Below are 17,828 nucleotides of genomic sequence, written 5' to 3' on the forward strand. Positions count from 1 at the left end.
ATTATGTGTCTGTCTTATAAGGGGTAAAAGAAGTTTCCAAGTACAAATTATATGAACAGTGGAGTTTCAGCTACAGTGTGCTTCCTATAAGTCAAAAGTCACTTAAGAATTCTATAAATTTTGAATTTACAATATTTTGGCTGTTGAATATGTATGAAAATGACTTGCTACATTAGCAACATTAAACACCAGACTTTGGAATGACAATTTCTTGTCATTCCAACATACAGATCATACATACCAAGGTAGCAGAAGCAGGAAAATGTCATGTTCCCTTCCTTACATATTGTTGAGAGCCTGGAGCCTAGGGATGAAAAAAAGAGACCAGGAAGATCTACTGTAGGGAGGGAACACATTCCACATTCCAGCAAAATCTAGCACACATGTATTCATAGCACGCATGTGGAAAGTTGTATACTGAACCAGAAAAACATGAGGACAGATATTTTGTTACTTATGCATTTTCAGGTATCACAAAGTGGAAAAGTTTTGCCCGAGGGAAAGGAATCATCTTGGATCTTATTCCTTTGTCAGGAAAACAGGGTCTATATTGACTTCATCCAAATGCTGTCAGAAGGTATGTATTAGATTCAAATGCTAAAAGAATGAGTTAGTAAAGACCAGCAGAGCAGGTCCTTCTGCTGAGTCACAAGTCCTCAGGTTAAACTTGATGACAGACTCTTCTCAGTCTTTCACAGACCATGCAAGCCTCAAGATTTTCACTTTCTGCTATGGAGAATCACAAATAGCCTCAGAGCCTTGAGTACTGTTTTCTCTTCCTTCACTTCTTAGCTTTTGGAAGGTAATACCCAGCCAGTGCTTTTCTTTACTGGTCTAACTCCATACATTGATAGCTTGACAGCTCGTTCAGTCATTTGTATTTTTGTGTTCAACATTTTTGGTGTTCCCCCAATCCTGATCAAAGTAGACAAATAAAAGGATGAAATACATCAGACCTATCTTTTCTGACAACAGTACAAAAATTCTTTCCACTTTGTGTGTTTCTGATTTGAGATTTCATCATTTCATGAGAAATAGTGTTCAGAAATTTCACAGGAAGAACTGAATTTTCAGCTACCAATTTCCTTCTAAGATGCTGCAAGTGATTAGCAATCAAATTAACCTCGAAATAACCCTGCTTCATGTGTACATAACTTTGAATATAACTACTTCTATTTCAGACCTGGAAAATGTATATGGGCATAAAATTTTGTCTGTTTTTACCAACTATATGACTTGTTTTAATAATAGATCTTACTTCTCCCACAAATCTTAAATAAATAATCATAATAATCACTTATTATTTTGTAAGAGTACAATTGACATATGGATTTCTATTTAAACCTATTTCCTTCCTTAAGCAAAAAAATAAATACAAACTCTCACCAGGTTACAGTAGAGGGCCAGTTGGAAAATTAACTATACTACCCTCAAGTCTAAAAAAGTTAGCCTTTAAATGAAAAAAAAAAAAAAAAAAAAAATCAATGGTTCAAGAAGCATAAGGTGTTAGAAGTTGCCCAGAAAACCCTATAATGCCCTGCCTTATTTTTGTTGGAGGAATTTTGTCTCCTCCTACAGAAGTTCTACAAGACATTCATTCATCTTTCTCATGGAATACAGCTTTCAGCTCTTGAACTGTCTTTGTAATTTCATTCCTAACAAGTAAATTGAGTTATTTCTTTCACCCTAATATTATCTGTTTGTGTTCTTCAGCAATATGAGCCTGCAGCACCAGAGAGGAGCCATAGATCTGTTGCAGGCCTTTGGATGATGCTTTCTTGCCATTCCTGCAGAACATTAAAAATGGTTACATAGCTCCATTCCTCAGTCAAAATGCACAGAGTATTCAGAGTAGATGATATTACAGATTCCACCCTTTGTGGGGGAAAGAAAAAAGAGGAGATTACAGAATATTTTTTTCTTCACCCAGATAGAGTTAACCTACAGCCTCAGCTTCATCTCTGTCCCTATACTATAAATATGATTAGGCCTGAAAAATATCCCCTGTGAATCAAGGGCAGAGTTTATTGAACTTCTGAGGGATTTGGGAAGAAAATGGTTTTTGTGTTTATAAATTCTAGAAATTATTTTTTAACCTAGAGAGGAAAGATTCAAGTGAGGACAGAATGGAAAGGTGTATGCTGCCATTAAAGATCATCCTTAAGAAAAAAAGAAACAAAACCAAATCCAACGGCAACTTTTTAGCAGGACATGGAATGGGTTAGCATTTTGCTTTCAGTTACCTGTAATTTGCATTTCACTTCCTATAACACTTTTTTTCTCCCATCAGTTGTTTTTCCTTCTCTTGATCTACTCTTTCCCTTAAAGATGCTGAGAAATTGTATTAGACACAAGTTTGTGATGTGTAAGTATCTTTTAGGCAAAGCAGTTGAAGGCCTCAGACACCATAGGTGCAAATTAAAGAGTGTGCCATTATTTTTCAAAAAGAAATGGAAACTATTGGCTTTATTCCAAGAATGTGAAGACTTTTGTGCTTTTCATGAGATAGTATGGGAAAACCCTATAAATTACCTCAAAATATAGGCAATTTTCCCACTTTTCTTCTCATTGTTCCAAGAATAAAGACCTTGTAAAAAGATACATATTTAAAAAAATGCATTGTGATCCAAATGCACACAGGGTAATTCTTTCTGGCTTCAAAGTGTTCCCTCACTGGAGCCCCAGAGGACTTGCATCAATACAGAAAGTGGAATTTGCAGCAGCTGTGGTGGCATAGGCTATCACATGGATTCCAATGATTGTCACCCAAAGAGACCAAAAAAAAAAAAAAAAAAGTGGAAAGAAAAAGGATTCTTATCAAATTCAGAAGAGAGAAGGTGTTGAGTCTGCCTGACATTTTGCCTTAACAGAGCCATGACATCAGCTTTGCCCAGAGAAACTCCAGTGCATTGAGCAGCCGGGTAGGCACACAAATCACATGCAAGAGCACTACTGGCCCAAGATTTTCTTTTTTTATGTCACAGCTTAGGATACTTCAAGATGAACTAAGCATTTTAGCAATCTTATGAATTGCAAATAGCTAACTGCACTGCATTTCATACATCATTTTATAGACTGGAAAGAAACAAGGAGTATCACATAGACTGAGGACACTGGTTGCACAGCATTTCCTCGGTTAGGAGTCTGAAGATATGCCATAAAATTCCTGCTGTTTTTCCAAGGCCAACAGGAGACACGAAAATAGCCACCTTAACCAGCTGCCACCATAAATCATTTCTGTAAATGTGGTAGGGGAAAGCAACAACATAAACACCAATACTTAAATATATGTTTTAGTTGTAAGTGTATGCAAAAATTAAATTAAATTATTTGCTGGATTATCACAAAGGCACATCCAAGAGCTCCCCAGATCAAAAAGTGACCACAGCATCTGAGGAAGCCATGCATAAAAGGCAGCTCAATGACAAATTGCTGCCAAGTGGACAGTTATTAATGTAAAATTTCCATGTAGAAGCACTGGACTAGATTTACTATTAAAAAAAAATAATGGATCACTGGCATTTCTACATGCTACCCTTATGTCATGAGAAGGAGAAGAAAAACATGACAGATATGAAAGTGTTCTACTATGAATAGCCTGAACACAAGCTCTTGCCATCCTGCCACTTGTCAAGAGAAGAAAATAAGTAAACATTAATTTAAGTTAGTCTAAACTGCCTAAATAAAGAAGTAAATAGATATGATTCCAACAAACTGTGCATTTATTAGCTCTGTCATCTGAAATCAATGCATTATCTGCCTCTACAGTTGGAGAAAAGCAGAAGTATAGGATTACAAATTACAAATTCAGCTTGTGTAATGAAACAGATATATCGTGTCTTTCTCATGAAGAAGGATCGTGATGGAATTCAAAGCTGTTAAATGAGCTCAATTGCTGTCTCGTGCTCTAAGGATACACCTCTAGTCTTTGTTCAGAGCAGGTCTCTTGGAAGATTTGAGTGCTGACTTCCATAGACTAGTTTCTAGCCCTTGCTAGAGTGCAGTCAGGTTATGTTCTATGTACTTACACTGGAATGGAGGGGGGTCCAAGCACCAGATATAGATCAGCTATTGCTTTATGCAGCAGTGCACCAGTGTTATCAGTCATATCAGAATACATAAATGAGGAGTAAGAGGTGCAGTAAGGTGCTGACAGTGGTGGGGTATCTCGCTGTGGAGAGCTCTGAGACTCATCCTAAACAAACAAGTTTCATGCAAATAATATGGGAACTAAGCTGTTCTGGTCTCAGAAGCCACAGAATCGCAATGCTGAGTTGGAAGGGATGCTCAAGGACCATTAAGTCCAACTCTTGGCCCTTCTCAGCATCATCCCCAAAAGTCACACCATGTGCCTGAGAGTATTGTCCAAAACTACTTGAACTCTGCTGCTGTGACTTCCCTGGGAAGTGTGGTCAGTTTAAGCAGTATGGATACATGTTAAATGGCACAGAGCTGAACCTGTACTTCAGGGAGGAAGGAGATTATTCATCTCTCAAACTGCTGCAATGACTTTAAAATCCAGAACTATAGTGGGCATCTCTAAAATAATTTCAATTACTCTGAGTGTGTAACACAATTTATGGTAAGTAGATTCTCTGGAGGTGAGTAATTTTGCACAGAGCTTCTGCAGAAGGACTGCCACTAGAGTTCTAGTGGAGCAGGCAGCTGATGACACACAACTCTCTTTGGCTGCAGCAAGGGACAAGAAGGGAGGAACAAACTGGAGGGGAAGAGACTGTGAAGATGGAAAGCAAACAGACTTGAAACTCTGTTGTGACAGATCTGCTGTAGGACATTTCTAACTTTTGTCCTGAGCTAAGCATTGCTGCCCCCATCACCTCTAGAGGTTTCCAGGTCTTTGCTGTGCTAGTGCAGGACTAAGCACAAATGGAGCCTAACCTACCACCATGGCGGGTTGGGTGGAGGAAAGACACTCATTTTTAACAATCATGCTTGGTTTAACATCAGCTGCACCTACAGGGCAAGATGACAAGCCTCAATACTTGGAGCACAGAGGCAGATTCAGGCCCCAGGGTATCACGCATGCTCCATGACCCAAGCCTAAGACACATCCATAATGCAGTAGCTGCAAGGGTTATTTCAGCCTATAAGCAAGAAGGGGGGCAGCTTTTATGAAAACATGCTGGGAAGACAACAGCTCTCCCCAATTCCTTAGCCTTTTTGTATTGTTCTTTATTTTGCCTTGCATGTAAATATAATAAATCACAGTCCAAGTCTCTGAAAATGTAAATGCCTAAAGGCATTTAAAGTGTACAGTCATTGCTTGTGCTATGGAGGCAGTGTAAGAAGGCTGTGCTCCCTATGGAGCCCTCCAGCACCTATGTGCTGATTCCTATAGACAGTCTGGGGGAGTTTTGGGGCTTCGTTCCCCAGCCCAGACAGGCACAAACAGTAACCTTGTGTTCACGGAATATCTCCTCCACTCTGTTCTGACAGAGGAGCACAGAGTCTTCCAAGAAAGAGAATTAAATTGTTCCCTCTGTAATGCAAAGGTCCTTGGGCAGGAAGACTGTCTCAGGCTCTTTGTTATAGCACATATAGCTTGGGGTTGTTGTTGGGTGAGAATGAACATGTCAGTCTGCCTCCATTGCCCTGTGAAAATCAGCTTCTCAGCTGACTGTACTTGATATGTTTAACCACAACAAAGCATTATGTTCCAGAAACAGTGGGGTTTCCACTTTGATTCAGGGCTCTTTCTATTCTTTAATTGAATTTTCAAACATTCTACCTCTCTGCAAATGTGTGTATTCATGGGGGTTCCTCCTAGACCTTCAGGTACTCATCTTCAGGTATTCTTAACCTTTGCAGCAGAACTCTAAAAAGACATAGGAGGGCCAAGCTGGCAGCTACAAATACTGAAGGGAAAAGATTTTGCAGTAATTGCCATGCAAAGGTCTGGAGAAGAGTACAGTTTGTGCCTGTTTGTCATGGACAAGAAAAGGTGTATCTTGAAGGTGTTCTGCATCTTGATATTTTCCACAGTGACAGGACTTGGGAGGGATGTGTGAGTGTGAGCAGGAGCAATAATTTTGTTAAGGCACTTACAAAACAACGCAAACTGAGGCATGGAGAGCAGACATAGATCACTGACACAGACAGTTGTAATAATGTTTATAGGAGGTAGATACAGAGTGAAATAAAGGTAACCTGAAATACAAAATTAGGGAATTCTTATTAAAAGGATTAAAGAAAACCAAGAGAGAAGCGAATAGAAAAAAAAATCCACCATGAAAAGACTTACAATTTTGTAGGGCAATCACAGTTTGCAAAGAGTATTCACAAACCTGAAAACCACTGAACAAACATTTTCTGGGATCACTCAAATTGTTAAGTTTTTTATTATTATTATTTATATTATTTTTGTGAGGGAAAAGATTGCAATTTCTCCATGAGATCTTAGCTTATATTAAACAAATATAAGCTTGCTGACCAAGGTTTTTTTTCCTGATGAAACAGAATTTTCCAGAGAACAAAACACAATTTTCTGACTAGATCTTAATAATGCCTTCAGGATATTTCCCATGTTTATGTAGATTTTTCTACAGCAGCAACAACAAAATGCAACATATAACTTCTGGCCTTGCTGTGTTATGAATAATAAGTGCAACTTATATACATATAATTCCATACTACAGCAATTGTTTAGGGCTTTTGGGGAAAAAAACATAAAAAAGAAAACACAAACCCAAAACCAAAAAACTAAATAAGAAAATCCTAGCATCAAATGTTAATAACTATCACTTCAGATATAAGCCACTTAAGTTTAAAAATTTTTTCACCACCCTGTGAAAATGCCACAAATTCAGGTGAAACCAGGAGTTCCTGTTATGGATGATAGATTGCACTGCAGCCCAAGTTTGGGCAGAGAAGGAATGACCAGCATGAAATAGGCAGTCATAATGAAAAGTTTATTACTTTCACAGAGGAAAATATGCCCGTATCTGAAGATAAAAATGGTTTCAATTTAAGCAATAAATAAAATACCTTTATCCAGTGTTCAAAGTGCAAGGCTAATGAAATTAAAGGATCATTCACTAACCTCTCAGAGTCCATCAAAAATTAAGAGTTTGGCAGAATTAAATCCCTCCATGGCATATACACTTAAACATACTTCCTCAGCTCTGTTCTATTTAGTTCCTTATGACAAGGTGTAATATGCAAGATGTCTAGATTGCTCGGACTCAGTCAACAAAAATTGCTTCATTCTTGGCTGTCATTCTTTAAAATGTATTCCTAATCTGGCATGTTCTCTTTATGAAATCCTTTATGGCCATCTGTTGAAATGAACTGAAGTATTTTTCAAGGATGTATATAATGCAGAAGAAACGTTACAGTGGTAAGATCATAAAAACCTGTAAAAAAGAGAAAGGCACATGAACATGGCATTAACTGGTGTGACATTAGCTCTGATACAGACTGGAAAAGGACATTTAGAGGTGACAGGAGAGAATGATAACAGGAAACCCGTAGGGTACACAGTCAGGGTTACAGCTCCTTCATGGCAGAGTTCCTGTTTTACAGGGAGTGGAAAACAAGGTGTCACTGCTTTTTCTTCTAATACCCACTTCATACCAAGGACAAGTCTCCATCAAAGCAGTCTGTAAATTATTCTTTATTTTTTCTGTATCTCATTGCTCATTCTTCTCCCTGGAAAAGGAAACAACTGGGTTCACATACTGCACGTTTTTTAGAAAATATTTTGTGTTTTATGGTATTTAAAGGTGTTTTATGGTATTTAAAGTTATTTTATGACTCATCATTTTCAACGTATGAAATGATTTTTCAGCTACAACTCTCCTTCCCACGTCTTTTTGAGCAAGCTGACTTACCTTTTAGATGCATTTAGCAAAAACATTATGCTTTCCTGACACATCCTCAGCAAGGCAGCAATTCAGAATGAAACCAGTGTAAGGCAGTCATACATTCTCATACTTGAAATTTATGCTCAACTAAGCAACTAACAGTGTTAAATTTCTTCCAAATAGTTGGACATATTTAGCTGCTTCTTTTGTTTGAAAATAATTCACTGAAAGATCCAAAGCTTTGCAGCTTTACTTGTCAATAAACATTAATCTGCAAAGGGTTCATGGAAGCATCATGCAGCCAATGGGCGGCTGACAATCTGTTTATTGCTCCTATTGCCTGGTAGCTGTTAGCACTGCAACTGCTTCCTCATACAATGACTCCTAAAGAGCTTCAAAAGGCCACCAAACAGTTTAATTCAAATATCCATGCAAAGCCACATACCATGTTTGTTTCCTGCTAACACCCTTCTGAACACAGATCCATTCAGAAAACATTGATGGAGACAGACGAGTTGTTTTTGAAGCATTTGCTTAAGGCCAAAAATTTCAGTAGTGACTAATTATTTTGGGTACTACATTTTCAGTGCTTCCCAGACAGGCACCTGCAAGCAAGAGATCTGTGTACAGAGTGGTGGAAAGGAACAATAATTCTGGGCCAGACCTTCTGAGAATGCCTCCAGGACAGCCAAGAATTCATTTTTAGAAATTTTTGAAAATTGTAGTTTACTGTGGGGTTTTCTGTGTTGTATGTTTTCTTGTTTTGTTTTTGTTTTGGTTTTTTTATGTTGTTTTTTTTTTTTTTTTCCCCTAACAGAACTTGAGTGCTCTTTCTACAGACATCTCTTGGTTTATAAGATTTCCATAACATAAGATTTTGGGATATCGCCTTTCAGTTGTAATGAAATTCAAATAACGTTTATCTGATTTTTTTTCCTTGGGGATAGAAAATTTATGGCAAAAAGAAAAAGAAAAAGAGGAGAAAGGGAATTGTGCATATAAAATGACAGGGCAAGCTCTCAAATTGCCATAGTTATAACATTTTTCAAGGTCATGTGTCAAATACAAATGAAATAATGAACCTTTGCTAGTCTGTGGTATCCCATGTCAGGCAACTTAGGCATCAGCATCAATACAATATCTTTGATGAACTGCACTTCTGTGCCCTGCTGCTCTAACCTGGAAGTTAAAAAGGCAGCAATTAAGTTTTCTAAAAAGGAGTAGGAAAAACAGGAAAAAATGGGGCTAAGAGCTAGCAGTATTCTTAATTGTGGAATAGTTATTTAATACCAAAGCAAAAGAACTACAAATGTGCAGACTGAAGGTAAATGGCAAGGAACAGGGATGTTAATGAAAAGGTTGGGTAGGCTGCAGCTATGAGACTCACATCTGACCCATGAGACATTTCAAGATAACAACCAGGTGGGAGTGTGGGGAGAAATATTAGAGGTGAAGGAGCCATTATTTACAATCCTATGATGGAGTGCAAAGCAAAACAAAATGCATCAAAGCTATTCTTTCAAAAGACATAGGACTGCATGAAAAAAACTCCCCAACTTGGATGATTCATTTTATTCTAAACTATGTAACTCGAAATATTCAAGTTCCTTCCAGCAAGGTATCTTATAGTTAACTATATACTGCAAAGGAGGGTGTATATTATAATCCAATTTAGGATATGTTATATTGTATCATTAGAGAACAATTTTCACTTTGTACAGCTCAAAATGTCTTAATGGGTTTAAAACACATGCTTCTTTTCCTTTTCTCCCCTTTCAGCACTGCATAAATTGAAGCTATGGGTAATATTTCTGTTCTATGTGCCTTCCTGGGAAGTATATGTTACTGAAAACGAAATGGGTGACTCCAGAGTTGTATATGTTACAGTCATATTTTGAAACCAGTCATTTCAGGAAATGATTAAAATTTTCAACCATTTCACAAAATGGCTGCTTAATTGAGTTAATCTCTGAAATAAGTTTCACACCTTTAATGAAGTTTGGGAAACAAGTAGGGACACACTATGTGAAATACCTGATACCTTATGACAGGAATTACTTAAAAAGACAACACATTAGCTTTTCATAATTTATTTCCTTCTAAAGCCATATGGATGTTTATTCCACATTTATTCCTGAAATCTTCCAGTCTCACATGCCAGAACTGAACTTGTCTTCATAACTAACTGTAACATCAGTATTTTCTCCATTTAGCTTTTCAATATTTTCTCCATTTTGCTTTTCCTCCCTCTGAAGACCATGCTTTACTGAGAGCCCTGCCTGCAAAGCCAATGCTGCCCAGGCTCCTCCCTGCTGGCCAGAATAGCTGACGAGGGCAGAGGGCAGCACATAGGGCAGGATTGGGCAGGAAGTGGCTGGCAAGGTGCCTTAAAAGTGAAGGACCAGTTAGCTCATGGGTATTGGTGGATGGAGAGCTTAGTGGATCTGAATGAATCCATTCTGAGACAGCTTGAGCTACAGGAATTTGTTTAACCTTTAGCTTAGTTTAGCAGTACTTCCCATTTGACTGCCTAGTACTGTATCAGGCGTGGGGAGCACTGTGTCTGCTGGGGATGTGGGTGTACCAGTGTCGTCAGAAAGAGCACTGAACACTGATTACAGATTCTGCTGACTGTGGAGGTGGCTGATGATCCCTGATAGTAGAAAGGCAGAGTTATGCCCACATTTGGGATTGGTACAGAACCAAGCTGCATACCAGACTGATGGGTGGTGCTTTTGAGAGCTGGGCAAAGTGAGTCACCTCAGTCCAGTCCCATGAATTATTGTTTGACATCCGTGCTAAGAGCATTTGCTTATTATCCCCTTTGAGAGACCCCTGGATTTGTGGAAATCTTGCTTTTTCCATACACCAAGCCAAGTGAAAGCCACAGAAGCTTCAGTTCCTGGATAACTTCAGCAGCAATCTCAGTTCTTTTATCACTCTGCAACCCTACCAAGTAGTGTTACCAAGACACAACCAAGAGTTGCCAAGTAGAAGAAAAATACTGAAAAACTGAAAGGCTGTTTCTGGTTCCCTCAGAGAACACAAAACCTAAGGTGGTCTTGGTACAACATTACATCCTTAAAATTGCCTTGAGGTGAAGCTTGCAGAACAATAAAGTCAGCCTGGCCTCTGATGAGTATTCATTGCTCTAATGGTCAGTTTTACAGCAAGGTCATTAGCCAAGGATTTTAGCACCCAAAACAGAAATATCTCAAGACCTCAGCAGTCTGTCTTTTGATGTTTGCATATTCAGATGATAAATGCTTTATAACAAGAACAGGTAATAATTCTTGCTTTTCTGGCAGTATTGTACCTCTCTTCAACATTCACACACTATGTGGGAAACACTTCTTTAGTCCAGTGGTTTTTGATTAACTGTTTCTTGTCACCAGCCATAGCATTTCACACCTATGACCAGTGGAGGAAGTATTAAAGAACTAACCAGAAATTTCATAACCAAAGAACACACAAATTATGAAGAGAGCAGAAAGAAAAAATAATAAAGAAAAAAGAGAGAGAAGAAAAAAGACTGTTTTTTCAAACTTACTTTACAAGCAAGTAGTGTTCAAATCTTGATTTGAGTTTGGGATTTTGGCTTGCCTTTTTGATCTCAGTGATAGCTGTACTGTATCTTTCCTTTAGTATCAAGCACTTTGCACACTTCTCATACTTTTTGGAAAGTTCATTTCTGAAGCTACTTTCAAAATCCAGAGGCATCTCCAGCAGCCAGCGAAGAAAAAAGCAAAGGATCCTTATCCAATAACACCCCTTTTCACAATATGCCTGCTACTGGGGGAAACAAGCAGTCAAACAGACTGGCGGAATTTGCAGCACGTCAGTCACTTTGTAGAACACGTGAAACTTTTAGTCATTTTACCAAATGAGTGACTGAAGGAGTCATTTGAAAAATGACTGAAAATTTCAGTCATTTCAGGAAATCGCTGGTTTCATGTTTCTTCTAACAGGCCGTGCGCAGAAGGGCAGGCTCAGGCTGGCAGCGGGAAGCAGATCGCGTTCTTCAAACCCCCTCTTGTGGCTGTGCAGTTCAGCGCCATAAAGCGCCGCAGTTTATTGGCATCTTTTGTTTAAAGACTGCAGTGATTGTTCAGGAAGGAAGGAGATGCGAGAGACCTTGCTTTATCTCCATGCTAATATTCTTCCTTGAAAATCTCTGTCAAGGGAGGTTTTCAGGGTTTTTTCCTCAGTCCTTAATCAATAGTACACGCGGTTTGACCCGGATACCTCTGCAGAGATCCAGTACAAAGCATTTTCCAAAAAGGTTCCATACAGATGAATCCACTGGCTGTTTTATGTGACTATTTAATTTTAGTATAGCTGTATCTGTTTTATGTAGAAGTAAAACATTCGTTTTGTTTTCTGCAAAGTATTTTAAAGCTGCACAGCCTTCAGGTAGATCTGAAAAAATTAATGTGTCCAGAGAATACTTTCTTAGCAGATAGTTAGCAGTGAAAAAGCTTCCACAAATGCAGGTGACCAGCTATTCAAATCCAAGCAATTTTGAACAAAAGAGGTTCCTAAGGCCAAAGTCCTTGTTTTCCTAAGTAGAAACCAAATTATTGATCTTCTTCTCTGAATGGGACTGAAACAAAGAGCTGGTGGAAAGGGAGAGCAGGATAAGGAGGGGTGATTGTGGTTTTCTGTGAATTCTAAAATTTTTGCTTAATTCCAAAGTGCTTTAAGAAGAGTGATGCAAGTGATGGCAGAAATGTTTGCTCAATACCCTGTATCTGCAGTGCTGCCTTCACATTTGTTTTGGTATGTTGCATGTTCAGGATGTGTTTGCAGAAATAGTACCTTACTTCGAGTTCCTGTCAAAAGGATGATGCCAGACAGAGTTAAAACCATCAGATTAGGTCCTTACTTAGTTTGGAGCCACTCAGAAAAGATCAGCACAGGTATCCTCTGTAGGACTTCATCACAAAAGCCTTTGGATACCATCAAGATCTGTGATACCTCATTTTGCCAGCATTCCCCTCTTCCCAAATACAACATACTTTCCCTTTGTTCCAGTCTTGTTTCAGAGATTTTTTAAAATATACTTTTGATCTAATTTAAGTAAACATGGTATTTCAGCATAACTACAGCTATTCATTTCTGTTTTTTCTTTTTTTCATTTATTTTCATTTTGTACTTATAGCGACATTGAGAGTCAGTGGACTCATAGCTTCTAAAAGCATAGCCTGAGAGAATCTGGTAGAAGTCCGCTTTTTTTTTTTTTTTTTTGTATATTAAAATCTGGTAAACTGAAAGACTACACAGATAACTACAAAAGTATTTCATACCAAAACTTAGAGGAAATGTGTTTGATCAAAGCAAAAACATTACTTAATCAACAGAAAGGAAACAATTGGTTGTGCTCTCCTTGGGTATTTTTCCCATTATGTAAGCTTCCCAAAATAATGACCATTATTAAGTTCAATATACTTCATTTAATGTATTAGGGAAATGGCTCAGTGAGTTTCTGCTACACAGGTCTGTAAAAACTAAAATGAAATTCCTTTTTACATGAAAAATTAGAGAGACTTTTTAGGGAACCATTTTACTATTTCATTTGGAAAATGCAACTATAAAGTCAGATAGAAAACATTATTTTTCCCTAGCTAAAATTGTCGTACTTCACAAAAACCAGAGTATGAATACTGGCTACAGATTCTTTTGACAATAGATACTTCAGCAGTATGGTTTTGTCCATATCTCTATATATTTAAAGAGCTCAAGGTTTGGTTTCTGGTTCTGGCACAGTTTTTGCAAGAGTGTTAGGTCAAGGTGAGGACTTGTAACAGTGACTCTGAATCTGCTTGGATGTGTCTGGGTTTGAAATCAGTGAAATTCCACTGTGCTTCATCTCAGAATGTCCTGATGTGCCTCAGCTCCCTAAAAATATCTTTCTGTAAGGGAAAATTTATTAGCTCTTGTGAAGCACCCTTATGCTGTGACAACAGGGAACAGACAGGAAGACAAGGGCAAATCAGGACTGGCCCAAAGCTCCTCAGCAGGGAAGGACAAAATTATTTTTTTCCATTCTTCAACTTACGTCATACTCACAGGTAGTAGCAACACAGATTCTCCATGTAGCACCCTTCCTAGGGCATGTGCTGGCCTAGGGAAAGATCAGCCTTCCAGGAGGCAGCAGCTGGAGTGAGAGTTTGCTACCTCCCCAGGCACTTGGGGCTCAGCAGCTGCTCTCCTGGTCTGATCCCAGCCCCCTGCAGTCCCTGTTTTTCTCTATGGCTGCAGGAGGTTTTGTCCTCACAGATGGTTGTGGGGGACCTTGAAAGGTTTGCTTACACCTTGCCTTGCTTTGAGTGGTGGCCTGTGTTTTGGGGCTTTATAATGATCAGGCACAAACTTTCATGGAACCTGCTATAAGCCTGCTAAATCCTCACACAGCCTTAAGCTTTCCTATCCCAACAGTTTTAATTAAGTCAGCCAATTCATACTACATGTTTATCACCATTAAACCTGGTATTATTTGCTGAAGTGAATGTAGGCATGCAGAGAAGTCAGGTATTAGTAATTACTGTAAAAGCATACTATATATACACCTACTTTATTGATTTCCAATATTTAATATTCCACAGTGACCAGCACTGATCTAGCTACACTAATGAAAATACTAGTATATTATTTTCAGTTCCTTAGCCAATATTTAAGACTTTTTCTATTTACCTAATACTGAAGAAAAGCTCTATCCCTAATAAATGAATCCAAGTGAGAAGCTACTTTCAAAGACCACAATATATGATGCAAAAAGCAGTATGTTATGAAATGTGACTTGTCTACTTTATTCACATGCCACTTTTAAAATATATTTTAATTTTTTTTCACCTATGTGCTATGTATTTGGTTATTTTGCACTATCAGTTTGCATAGTGGATGGTTTCATGGTCAGGCTGAGGAAATTGGGGCTGTTCCACCTAGGAAAGTGAGAGGAGGGTTGTTTGGAGTCTTCATAGCAATGTTCCCGTTCCAGTATCTGAAGGGAAGCCTGAGAGGCAATCAGGAACTGTAGTGACAAGACCAGGGGGAAAGGCTTCAAATTGAAGGAGACTAAGTTTAGATTAGATATTAGGACAAAATAATTTTACTGTGGGGGTGGTAAGGCACAGGAACAAGTTGTCTGAAAAAACAGTGGATGCACCAAACATAGCAATATTCAATGCCAGGTTGGAGAGGACTTTGAGCAACTTGGTCTAATGGGAGGTGTCCCTACCCATGGCAGAGGGAATGGGAATGGGACAAACTTTGAGGTCTCTTCCAACCCAAAGCATTTTGTGCTTCTGTTTGGCAGTTCAGTTGTGCTGAGACACACCACTGTGATCACATTTCTGCAACAGAACATGACAGGTTGGCAATTCTTTCCTTTTACTGTTGTTCACTCCATCAATCAGTTTCTACTAAGTTAAATTAATTTAATTTCTCAAAGATGGATAAGAGATGGACTTCTAAACCTCCTGACCTTTCAGCTCTGTGTTTCAGACATTAGTTTGCTAGGGAAGGGATCAGATCTCCCCCATACTCTTGTTTTCAACCTTATTTATATGGGAATTGGATTTCAGGAAGGCAGATTTTTAGAGAGCATTTCATTTGGGTTGGTCTCACAGGCAAAAATTTTTCCTGTGAATTCTACCATTGCCTTCCACACAAGTAGGATCTGGTGAAGACTGAGTACATTTGGAACTCCTCTTTCAATTCAGTGTTTTTCAAATGGTATCTGTGACTAGAAGAAGCCAAGTTGTGGGTTCAGGACCTGTAAGAACTGTTCACTTGATCAAAGACTATAGCATTGGTAGTAACTAGATAGTAGACAAGAAAAACTGCAATGTGGAACAGAGTACAGGAAGTAAGAAAATGCAGGTTTGGTGTGTTTAAGTACAAATGTGAAGGTGAAAAAAACATTTTAAGGTAAATTGTCAATTCACTACAAGATACAATACTTGGTTTTCTTAACCTTTCCATAGCAAGTGAGGATAACCAGCTGAAAGTTTTTTATCAGGACAGAATTTAGTGAGTTGAGATTTCCCAATTTTAGGTCTTCTAAAAAGTACATCAAACTGGCATTACTCATCTATCACATCCATTCACCAAGTGAGATCATCTTGGCATTCTTTTTCTATAGCAGCTTACAAAAGCATTCAGTCCAGTCATCATATCTATTTCTTCTCTTTTAAGTTTTCTTTCTGTCATTTCCACTGCTTTATGTTGTGACACTTGAAGACCCACACTTCCTCAGAAAATAATGCTTCAAGGTACAAGATGCTTCTTGAAGATCAGTTTTCTTTCAAGCTCTGATGTTACTCCCAGTTGTACCACCCTTCTGTCCTGCCTGCTGCACCTTCAGTAATAGACAACACAGAGAGAATTTGCAAAACATTAGGAAACTAATCACCAGGAACTGGATTTGTCTGACCATAAGGAAAATTCTGAAGAGCTATTTGCTTGGCAAGAAGCAAATAGAGAAGCTGAACAGTTAAAGATGTCTTAAAGAGATCAATTTTTTAAAACTTAATATGTTTAAAATTCAAATTAAATTTTATGACAATTGCTTTGTTCTTACTATTGATAATTAAGGAATCTAATGCTTTCAAATGTGAAAACAATATTGTCTCAAGTAAAAGTGACCTCTGCTGCAAAACAAGGACTGGAGACTTTACAATGTTCTCAGTCTTCTTTCCTGGCAAAGATCATGTACTACCAGATGGGGATCAATTAAAGGAACACGGAAAAGCTGACAATTGGCTTCTTGGCTAAATTTAAAATGTAAAAAGAAGTTGTTTCAGATGATGCCAAAATGGCCAAATTTTTCTTGGGAAGTGGAAAATGATTGAAAAAGGTGAAAGACTTCTCAAGTTTTTTTATTTCTTTCTGGATCTTTTTGTCAAGAAAATTCAACAAGTTTATCACAAACTTACAAATAGTTTCATCTGACCTGCACTTACATTTACAGCAAAGAAATCACTCAAGCAAAAGATATTCATCACCTCTGGGAACAGCACACACCTTTTTTTCCATGCAGCTTTCCCGAACACTAGTAAGCCATTAACTGTATTTGCTGTTTCCTGCATTCAATTACCAAACATGATGTGTTTGCCAGACCAGATTTTTCACATGAAAGTATTCAACACAGAGATATTTTTTTTGCCAATCCTTGAACTATTCTAGAAAATAGTTCTGGTTTTATCTGAACAAGGAATGGGTTCCATGATGAAGGATGAGAAATGCTGTTTCTACATGCTATATGCAAAAAGCTTGAAGGACTCAAAATCTGTATCCAAATTATGGCACTCAGACTGATTCTCAAGAGGGCTGAAGTACAATTTCTTTACATATTTCTAATTTTAAAACAATATCCATATTGTATAATTGTACTCTTAGTTTTTTCAGAGCTACTGTTTCAACAGCAGAAGCACTCAGCAATGACAAATACTTTAAAAAACAATAGGACAGGTACTTAAATTAATTAATGCGCTGTTATGAGCAGTTTTGGATGCAGAATCTATGGGGGAAGATTATGAATATTTTGTCTGAATGATTCTTCTGTTTTCCAACAATTTTGTAAATATTTTAATACTGTAGCAAAAGTGATACATCCCTGATGAAAAGTTAAGAGACAAGAGAAGGAAAAATATGTGTTTTCAACTGTTCAACCAAAGTATTCCCACCCCAAAGTAGGAGATGTTGCCTGGGGCCAGGCAACTTCAACCTTGTTAACTGAGCTGTGAGCATACTCTCAGGAACGACTAGAATTTATTGCAGGCTCACCAGAGCCCTGTAATGGATTCAGCATCAGGCAAGGGCTGAACTTCATGGGCCAGCAAAAGGCATGGGCTAAAAAATAGGCAGGAACAAAAGCTCTGTGTGTAAATTCCTCCCTCTACCTTTAGAATCTGTTATCTGCTGATTTTTTTCTTTCTGCAAGAAAAACCATCTCTTTCAGGGTACATTGACTTTCTAATTCTACTCCAATTAGAGAAATTATCC

General features: G+C 38.1%; 1 long non-coding RNA gene across 1 annotated transcript; it reads right to left on the reverse strand.

Moving 5' to 3' along the window:
• Positions 1-6,911: 6,911 nt before the first annotated feature.
• On the reverse strand, positions 6,912-12,227 carry LOC116183251 (uncharacterized). Its single transcript, XR_004147837.2, has 3 exons — positions 11,374-12,227; positions 7,594-7,668; positions 6,912-7,373 (listed from the first exon to the last, which is right to left on the reverse strand). It is a non-coding gene; the product is annotated as an uncharacterized LOC116183251 (long non-coding RNA).
• Between the last annotated feature and the right edge of the window lie 5,601 nt (positions 12,228-17,828).

The sequence above is a fragment of the Lonchura striata genome, chromosome 1 (assembly GCF_046129695.1).
Source record: "Lonchura striata isolate bLonStr1 chromosome 1, bLonStr1.mat, whole genome shotgun sequence".
NCBI lineage: Eukaryota > Metazoa > Chordata > Aves > Passeriformes > Estrildidae > Lonchura > Lonchura striata.